Here is an 11,496-nt window from a genome sequence, read left to right as displayed (position 1 = left end):
AAGATGGGTGGATAGAAGATAGAGAGATTGATGGATAGATGATGGATGAATGGATGGAGGGAGGAATGATGGATGGATAGATATGGAGAAATGGATGGATGTGTATAAGGTGGATGGATGGATTTAGATTGATGGATGTATAGAGAGGTGGATGGAGATGGATGGATGAATGGATAGAGGGATGAATGGTGGATGGATGGATATAGAGAAATGGATGGATGTGTATAAGGTGGATGAATAGACGGATGGATGATAGAGAGATGATGGATGGATGGATAGATAGAGAGATGGATGGATGGATGATGGGTTGGTGGATAAAAAGATGGATGATAGTGGATAGAGAGATGAATGGATAGAGAGATGGATGAGTAGAGAATTAGATATAGAGATGGATGGACGGATTATCTGATTACTTTGTCAATGCTACTATGTAATAATATATATAGTTATAGTGAATATTTCATCTTAATTATACAAATATTTTCAATAATGTCAGTCTATAACGTTAATATTGACTCTTTATCAACTGATGGACTGAAGATTAAACTGTACAAACCTCCTGTGTGTGTGTGTGTGTGTGTGTGTGTGTGTGTGTGTGTGTGTGTACTGCGCGGGTGTTACTCTCGGTCATTGACACACTTCACCTGTGTGTTGTTATCTCTATATCTGTGCATGAGTTCATCATATATGAAACACCTCCATTACTGAGGCACTGTAAACACAGGCAGCTAATAGGCTAATAGGTCAATCCATCCGATTTCACATCCGTTTATTATATCATTTAACATCAGCTGTGCGTCTAATAAAATGTTTTTAAATGTGTGTTATATACCTGTAATATGTGTTTTATTAATATGTGTACACATCAGATGTTCTGCTTTATTGAATATCGATCTCTGTTTAATTCGATTTATTCTATAAGAGAAATACATGATGTAACCGCGGAGCCACACGCGTGACGTCACATCACCCCACTCGCTTTCTGGCTCCCCATTGGCTGGTTTCTCTGGTTCTACAGGCGGAGTCATCGCTAGGGCTCAACCGAACATGATTCTCCAGATCCCACCCCTGCTCGATTCCGATTGGCTAACGGAGACAAGCCCTCTGAAGCCCCGACCACGCCGTTGCCCGCTGAGATTTTGTAAACAAAAGTATTTCTTTTGTATTTAATATTAACAGCACATTGTGCACCACGACACAAGGAACAAACAACAGCACAAGGCACATTCACACATTCAAATTAATAATATGAAATAAAAAAACAACATAGAGAAACAAGGATGTGTATAATGTGTATAATAATAATAATGATAATAATAATAATAATAATCAGAATCAGAAAGAGCTTTATTGCCAGGTATTTATAATAATAATAATAATAATAATAAAAGTATACTAATAATAAGAGTACTAAATGGACAATGATAAACACGTTTATATTGTTTGCAGACATTTAGATAAAATAACAACTATTAACAACAACACTAAGACAAAAGCCATTCTGTAACACGTTAAAAACAAATTAAAGTATCATATGAGTAACTCCATTTGCAGTTAGCAAGTCTTTCAAGCGTTATAGATGTATATTATCTTCTTTCAATCATTATTTTTCCTTGCTGTATCTCAATGATGGGTATTTTTAATATTAAGCCCCAAAATAGTGTATACATTATAAGTATATATATATACACAATAAAAATAAATAAAATAAATATATTTAACAATGAAAAGTCAAACAAATAAAATAAAATCAACTAAATAAAGGGGTTTTAAAATACGTATTCAAAAAGCAAAGCTTAAAAGTCATTATTTATTGAGTTAACAGTTAACAATATAAGATGGAAACTTTATTTTGAACATTACAAAACACATATTGGCTGTTAAATTATGCAGAATACGTTAAAAAAACTGTAAAAAAAATAATAATTAAATAGAAATTAAACAAATAATGCAAACAGAGGGGAAATTTAAATAAGTTTATACACTGTAAGACATTATTTTAGTTGTTTGTTTGTTTTTTAAGCCCATTAAAGATAAAATATAGGCATTAATGAAAAATAGCCTGTGTGAATGGCGGTTGACAGCGCGCCCGCCATGTTATGAAGCGTCAACTTCAAACACGGGCTCTGATTGGTCGGCGGCCGCGTCAATCAAATGTTTGCCTGCTAATGCTAATGTGCCAAGCAAAACTCCTAAGTCAACTTTGCCTTGTGCAGCAGTATGGACGGGAACGCGAGCTGACTAAAAGTTGAATTAACCGACAACCAAGTGAAATCGTCGCACGACAACATGTTTACTCGGCCGGAAAGCGCGGGAAGTTGCTAGTTTACATGGAATAACGCTCGTTGTTGTTGTCGTCTCGTACTTTTGAAAGAGCATCTGAGGACAATGAATCTGTCTTTTGACGACACTTCTCTGGACACTCTGGACTCCAGTTTGTCTCTCCATGACCCCAGTGATATTGACACTGCCCTGCTCAATGACATCGACGGTAAAGCAACATTTATTTACACTCGCTTTCCTCTTCTCCAGCTCGAGAACGCGAATATCTGTGTGGAGAGTGATCGAGTCATCTGTACATGTGCTGTCAGATGCTCATGCGTGTGTTTATAATGATAACCACACTCATGTTTAATATTTGTCGTCACGTATGATGCCACTGTGTGATTATATATGTGATAATTCACATATTAGATGATTATTTTGCTTGTGGAGATAAAGGTGAGTAGATGAGATCGGTGGCGTGATGATAGGGATATTCATATTAATGTGAGAAACATATATATGAGATGTGCAGGTGTATTATTTACACGTTAACGCGTTTATTAAAGCTGTTATTAGACTGTAGACAGCCTTCATTGTCTGGCAGCAGGAGTTGCATTGGGAGCAGCCCCGCCCCCCTTTGGCGTGACGTCACGCGAGGTTATTATCGGACATTCCCTACTTGCTTTAGGCTGTTCGGTTTATTAAACCTACTAACAACACATTTATTAATTATAATTCTCATTTATAGTAATTAAACATAATCAGTCTTTGTAAATTAAACTTAAATGCGCTTTATTAAAAACAAACAAACATTTCCATGCAGAATTATCATCGTTAGTGTTAATAATGGAGCTGCAGGTGTGTGTTTGTGTACAGGTGTATGCTCTGCATTATTCGGTAAATGTACAGTAGGTGACCGACAGTAACCCCGATCTGAAGCGGACGATGTCCTATAGTAACCCCCGTCACGCGTTTCCTGGCTTCTGATTGGCTGAGCGCGATCACCTCATACAAACACACCGGCCATGCGTGTGCACAGTGAAGGAGTCTTGTGTTATAGAGGGTCACGTGGATGGAAGTCATATTTTTAAGCAGTTTAAAGGTGTTATTTTAATTTTTTTGCACCTATATAGCTATATATTAAGAAAAATAAAGAGTTAAAATAGAGCAGGGTATAGACACACTGATCAGGATTATAATAAGAGTAATAATTATCATTATTATACTTAAATCAATTAAGATGAGTGCATGAACTATAATATAATACATAGTGTTATTATTTGTAATAGTATAATATGCAATATGTGTAAATAATAAGAATTAATTCATCATAATTATTATATTGTTCCTAAAAATGGTAAAAACAGTGCATGAATTATAATATGTAGTGTGATCACTTGTAACATGCATCTCAATGGTATTAGTAATGCGTGCGTAATATTAATAATGATAACCATGTTTAATTCATTATCATTATTATCTTTTTATTATTATTCTTAAATCAATTATAAAGTTAGTGCATGAATTATAATATGCATGTGAATGGTGTAATATGCAATATGTTTATAATATTAATAATAATGATAATTATAATTCATCATCATCATCATCGTTATCATTATTCTTCATCTTCGTGTTCTTATACTTAAATCAGTTGTAAAGTTAGTGCATGAACTGTAATATGTACTGTAATATTCGTAATATGCAGGTAATGGTCTAATATGCAATATGTGTAATAATAAGGATAATAATCCATCATTATTATTGTTCTTATTATTATACTTAAATCATTTGTAAGTGAATTACAATATAATATGTAACAGTGATTTTTTTTTATAATATGCATGCAAATGGTATAATGTGTAATACGTGCATAATATTATTAATAATGATAGCAATAATTAATTCATTATCATCATGATCATTACTATTTTTCTTCATAAAAATAGAAGATTTGTCCATGAACTATAATATAATATGTTGCGTAATCATTTAGGCAGGTAATGGTATAATATGCAATGTAATAATGATGATAATAATAATTCATCATCATTTTTTCATAGTATTATTATTATTATATTATTATTATTATTTTTTTATTATTATTATTTATTTATTATTATTATTATTATTATTATTATTATTATTATTTTTTTATTATTATTATTTTATTTATTATTATTATTATTATTATTATTATTATTATTTTTTTTTATTTATTTATTATTATTATTATTTTTATTTATTATTATTATTTTTATTATTATTATTATTATTATTATTTTTTATTTTTTATTTATTATTATTATTATTATTATTATTATTATTTTATTATTATTATTATTATTATTATTATTTTTATTTTTATTATTTTTTTTTATTTTTATTATTTTTTTTATTATTATTATTATTTTTATTATTATTTTTATTATTATTATTATTTTATTATTATTAATATTATTTTTATTATTATTATTTTATTATTATTAATATTATTTTTATTATTATTATTATTATTATTATTATTATTATTATTATTATTATTATTATATAATCAAGTGTAAAATCTGTGCATGAACTATAACATGTAATGTATGCATCAAAACAAGTAAATAATCCTAATAATAGTGTAGTCGCATCAGCTTATAATTGATTCTGGGATACTTTAATTTTTATTTCTTTTTTATACAATAGTATCTCGTAACTTACATGACATTATCTGAAAGTGACATGTATTATATGATAATATGATCATTATTTAATCTCATGTGACAGATCAGATGAGGGCTGGGTGATTCGGCCTTGATTCATTTGAACTCGATTGCGAGTAATGAACGATTCCTTTATTTACTTATTTAATTTTGTCCTCACAGTTGACAAGTTTTCTACAGTTTTGTATGCTCGCATATTACAAGTGAGAGATTTCTGAATGAAGGGTGCGTTACTGATTTTAACAGAGTTGAAGGAAACACACACACTATCTACTATCTGTGATTATTTATTGAACATCAACGCTGAACAACTGAAGTTAAAGCACACACACTGCCTAAATAACTCACACTTATGGAAATAAAATCATTCTTTTCAATGTTTTTCATATTAACAGTATAAGCAGCATCTGGTCTAAATAAAAGAACTCTTGCATATCCTGTAAATAATATTTTAAGCAGTGCTTTTCTTCAATCTTCTCTAAATAAATATTTTAATGTGAATAATCATTTAGGGGAATGAAAAAACTGACCTGAACAGATTTGATTAATCGATTTGATTAATCGCCCAGCGCGATTTATTAAAGACAATAAACCATTGATTAAAGATAGTGTGATGATGATGATCAATGGTTTGTTGAGGAAATGAACAGCGCTGCACTTTCACTTCAGGATGATGGATTGAGTTGTGTCTGCTGGAGTAAATTGCCTATTTAAATATCAGATAATTACAAGCTCATTGCAGCACGGTGGCTCAGTGGTTAGCACTGTGGTCTCACAGCAAGAAGGTTGCCGGTTGAGTCCCGGCTGGGTCAGTTGGTGTTTCTGTGTGGAGTTTGCATGTTCTCCCCGTGTTGGCGTGGGTTTCCTCTGCGTGCTCCGGTTTCCCCCACAGTCCAAACACATGCGCTATAGGGGAATTGATCAACTCAATTGGCCGTAGTGTTTGAGTGTGTGTGTATGGGTGTTTCCCAGCACTGGGTTGCAGCTGGAAGGGCATCCGCTGTGTAAAACATATGCTGGAAAACATATGCTTGTGTGTGTGTGTGTGTGTGTGTGTGTTAGGACTGTACAATATATTGTAAATGCACTGTAAAAATATCCCTGAATGAGCAGTTTCTTGTATTTTGGGATTCATGTTTTTATTTAATTCTGCTTCGAATTGCATTATGGGATGTTGATCTTTCTTTCAGCAACCTTTTAACCTTGAAAAGTTATAAAAAAGTGTCTTTTCTGATCATTTATATAGTTTTGCAGTGCTATATAGTGTGTGTTGGTGGTGTATATTACACTACAGAAACCTTGTAATAACTGCAGCACATTTTCTGCTATTTTACACACTTATTTCTCTAGATATTATATTTAAGATGACTAAAATGTCAGTAAAAGTCACTCTGTTAAACTGTAGAGTTGAATTTTCAACATCAGAAGTGGACAGAGCAGAGATCGACATCCCATAATGCAATTCACCACCGCAAATAAACACAAAAAATACAGAAACTGTGTATATTCAATATTTATATCACAGAGAAGTGCAATAAATGAAATTATCTTGTGTCATGCATATTTTGTTGATCTAAACCTGGCCAATCAGTTAAGGCCTTTACTCCCGTTAGCCCTGCCCCTTCACTAGCTGAACCTGTAGAGCTGAAAATAAACCCTAATGCTGGGAAAATCACAGCAGACAATAACAGGCAAGGGTTTCAGTCATTCTTGATGTTTTAAGTCTAAATATCTGCACCTTGATGTGTATATATATATATATATATATAAAAAACATCACGCGCTCTATTCGACCCCCTATACCGATCTAATCCAGCGTCTCTACCATTCAGCCAATTATATTTTCAAGTTGAGGAGAGGAGCAGTAAGGCCGTCACACAAGTCTTCGCATTGTTTATTATACATTGCTCATTATCGTGGACACCTCCACATGCTGTTAGAAGAGTCACACATAAGGTATTATTCACCCGCAAATCTCATTTCTGTCTTGATGTAATGATGTATTCACGGCCATGAGATGACATGACATGCTTGTTTTCTACAAAGAGCACATGCACACGTCCCCGAATGATGTCTACCTTAGTGAACAGAAAGACTGGGAATAACAGCTAGTAAAGATGTTGCACTGAGTGATTGTTTGCGAGCCACGCGGGGAGTATGATTTCCATGTATGGGTTTTTCTCAGTGACGGCACTCATGACATGAGAAACTGAAACCGTGCACATCATTTAAACGATCATCGCTTTTTAGAGTTATGATTATGATAAGGCATGGGTTTCAAGGTATACCGTGGTTTGAAAAAGTCAAGGTTTTAAAACTGCTATATTTGATGTTATACTGTTGCTGTGGTATATGTAAGGGGTTTTGTATGTGTTTTGTACAGAGATCTGTGTTTTTGACACCCATTTATTAAAGGTCACCATTAGCATAAAGTACGAGCTGTATATTGAAGAGTGATCCACATGTGATTTCTGGAATTATGTGTCTTATAGACCTTTAAAATTAATACATCACTACCTGAATAGAAAAGTCTAAATATTAAAGGTTTAAGAACCAGAGCCTTAATTCATATTCAGATTCATGCAAACCTCTTTAAAATAAACAAACAACAAAAAACACTGTATTTCCCCATCATTAAAAGCTCACAATTAGCATATAATGATTGCTCAAGTCAGCAGATCTACTAATAGATCTAGCCTTATCTCTGTTCTCCTTCTCGTACTGTAATCCACAGAACAGAAAGATCTCCAAAGATGCCTTTAAGTAGTGTTTGAACACTAATGAAGGCAGCAGATCCTGAATTACGAGTTAAATTAATTATCCTGACATGTTTACTGCTCCAAGATATTTGAAAGGTTTCTTAAAATAAAATCTGTAGTGTTCAATGTGGGGAAAAAGCTGCTGTGTTTTACCCAGACCTTATAAAAGAGCTGATTTTAGAGCAGTAATCACAATGCTGTTGACTAGAAATCTTCACCGGATATTGGTAATGACGAGCAAAGAAATCCATATATGCAAAGAAAACAAATCTATTTAGTTTATTAATGAATTTAAGTGTTAATACGCAGGGAAACTGCATTGAACACATGAAGAAAGGAAGGTGTAGTTCAGCGTGAAGGCCCAGACAGCAGCTGAAATCTCTCAGTAGTTCTTCAGCAGCCCTCTGCCCTTCCTCAGTGTAAATGAACATTAGCAGGAGGATGAAGATGAACCCAGGGTGGACATTTCAGCAGGACAATGATCCCAAACACAGCCAAGGAGACTCTCAGATGCTTTCAGAGAAAGAAAATCAAGCTGTGGAATGGCCTAGCCAATCACCTGATCCCAATCCAATAGAGAATACATGATAAAGCTCAGATTTGGGAGGCGAGACCCACAGAAGCGTCAAGATTGTGACACCAGTCAAGCCTTCTATATTAATAATTAAGTATATTTCAGTAGTTCAGCTCTCTCTCCTTCTCCTTCCCTCCTTAATTCCATGTCAGCAGCTCCTTCAGAGAGATTATTCCCAGGACATAACATAACAGTGTGTTCAATACTCATTTCCCCCCTCTGTATACTGTAGCACCTGTATAACAGGGCATTTGTTAACCTCGACTCTCCCATACCGCGGTAAACCTTGAAACCGGTGATCTTCCCATGCCTAGACACCACAATAATTGATGATCATCATACGGTCGGGTTCTAAGGGGAACACATTGCTAACTGTATCGTGTCTGCTTGTGTGTTTGTTCAGATATGCTGCAGCTGATTAACACTCAGGACATGGAGTTTGGGCTGTTCGATCAGGCCTCGTTCCCGGCTCCGGCGGCTCCAGCGCAGGAGCAGCTTCACTCCAGCCCTGCGTCTCCTGCTGCTCCTCCACCCGCCGCCTCCTCCATCCTCAGCTCCAGCCCACATCTGGACGCCCTGCTGGGGACCCCCCATCACCCGCAGCTCCTCCATCCCCACAGATAAAGCCTTCCAGCTGCACAGCTTCCAGCAGGCTCCCCTCGCACAGGTCAGCTTAGCTTACTGTATTCATCCTCCAGCAGTAGGGATGCTCAGATTGCCTGTTTAACCCTTGACCGACTGGATGCCTATTGACCGATTAAAGTCCACATGATATCCAAACTAGCTATATTGATTCTGTTAGCTCACATTACTAGATGTATTGATTATTTATTGATTATTTATGAACTATATAGGTTTTATTTATTGATTATTGGTTATTCATTGATTATTTTTTGATTATTGATTATTTATTTATTACTGATTATTTATTGACTATTTATTTCTTAATTAATGATGATTTATTTATTGATTATTAGTTACGTATTGATTATTTATTAATGGTTGATTAATTATTCATTGATTATTGATTATATATTGAGTATTTGTTGATTATTTATTTATTATTGATTGTTTGTTTATGGATTATGGATTATTAATTATTGTTTTTATTTATTTATAATTTACTGTTGTATTGATCATTATTTATTGATTATTGATGATTTTTTTATTAATTATTGGTTATTAGTTGATTATTGATTATGTATTGATTATTTATTTGATAATTATAGATGATTTATTGGTTATTCATTGGTTATTGATTATTCGTTGATTATTGATATTTATTTATTAATTATTGATGTATTATTAATTGTTAATGATTTATTATGATTATGGTTATTTATTACTTATTGTTATTTAATATTTATTTGTTCATTATTTATGACTATTGATGTATTGATTAGTTATTATAATTATAATTGTTATTAGATTATTTATTATTGATGATTATTAATTAATTATGGTTATTTGTTGATTATTAATTATTGATCATGTATGATTATGTAATAATCATAGATGATTATTTAATGTTTTTTCATGATTATTTGTTGATTATTGATTATTTATTTATTACTGATTATTTATTACTTGTTAATTATTGATTATTTATTGATCATTTATCTTTTATTTATTGATGATTTATTTATTGATTATTTATTAATTATTGATGATTTACTTTTTGATTATTTGTTGATTACTGATTATCGATTATTTATTGAATGATATTGATTGATTAATGATATTCCAGGTGAGCTCCACCCCTGCGGCGCTGCAGACCACACAAGCCCAAAGCTCAGCCTGCTCCGTCTGCCAGCCTCCAGCCCTCCAGCCAGACTCCTCCATCAGCCTCCAGCAGCCCCCAGCAGCCCCTCTACAGCTCCTACACCACACACACCTACAGCCGTGAGTTTCACATGCATCTGTTTTATTGCATATTTATTAATTGAGTTGTTGTATTTGCATTTCTAATCATATCAGTTTTAATAACTCATCTCTAATAACTGATTTCATGATGACAGCACATAATATTAGACTAGATTTTCTTCAAGACACTAGTATTCAGCTTAAAGAGACATTTAAAGGCTTAACTAGGGTAATTAGGGTAAAGTTAGGGTAATTAGGCAAGTCATTGTATAACAGTGGTTTATTCTGGAGACAATCCAACACTAATATTGCTGAAGGGGCTAATAATATTGAGCTTAAAATGGCTTTAATAATAATAAATTAATTAATAATACTGTGAGAAATTCCTTGACCATTGTTTGTGTTGGAGACGTGTCTGAGCTGCCAGAGAATGTAAAACTCCTCTTATCTCATCATAAACATGATAATTACATCTACTGATGCTGAATCTCAAAACTGATAAGATAATGAGTGCATTTAACCTCAGTATAACTCAAACATCTGATACAGAGTGTGGGAAAAGGTTCTATTTGCACACAATTTAAAAACAATTAAACCGATATGAACAGCCTACTAATAAGTCTGTTTTAGATCGACGACTACACTTTCTGTATATTTGCTCATGTGAATATATATTAGCGCTGGGCGATTAATCGATATCGACATTCAGATTTCAATTCTTTCAGTGACTTTTCCTAGTACTTTTTTTTGACTGTCTTTTTAGGCAATGTGTGTTTTAGTTTCAGTTGTTGAACGTTGATGTTCAATAAATAATCATAGACTGTAGATAGTGTGTGTTTCCCTTCAATATACGCTGTTGACCATCCCTTACAAACTTAACCCACGCTTAAACCTACCCATACCACCAAACCTGTCCTAACCCTACCCCTATGCCAACTCAAGAGCCACCACAAGTGCTGTCAAATACATTATGAACACAGTACGTACATTGTGTTTATTATTTGATATAAGTAGATAGTAGTTAAGGACGCTTAATATAAAGTGGGACCATTTATTTAATTTGATTTAAGATACTTCAGTGTTAAATTAGTAGCAGCATACTGTATGTGATTATGCTTGGTGTTGCTTTGGCTCTGTTAAAGCCACCACATCAAACCTGCAGCTCTTTTGTGAAATATTGCTAATCAATATTTAAAATCCCAGTTATGATCAGAAAAATCAGAAAACAGCCCTGAGTGAAGTTCTACTTGATGCGAGTTCATGTAGTTTAATTTATTATTACATCTGAGACTCACCTTTCCCTCCAGTTAAAGTCTTTTCAGAT

General features: G+C 33.3%; 1 pseudogene; it reads left to right on the top strand.

The window, feature by feature from the left end:
• The first annotated feature begins 2,182 nt into the window (after nt 1-2,182).
• The window catches only part of LOC130221809 (sterol regulatory element-binding protein 1-like), a 29,826-nt pseudogene continuing 20,512 nt past the window's right edge, over nt 2,183-11,496 (top strand).

This window comes from Danio aesculapii, chromosome 3, assembly GCF_903798145.1.
Source record: "Danio aesculapii chromosome 3, fDanAes4.1, whole genome shotgun sequence".
Taxonomy (NCBI): Eukaryota; Metazoa; Chordata; class Actinopteri; order Cypriniformes; family Danionidae; genus Danio; species Danio aesculapii.
Note: the sequence above shows the minus strand (reverse complement) of the source record. Positions and strands in the feature narration are given on the sequence as shown.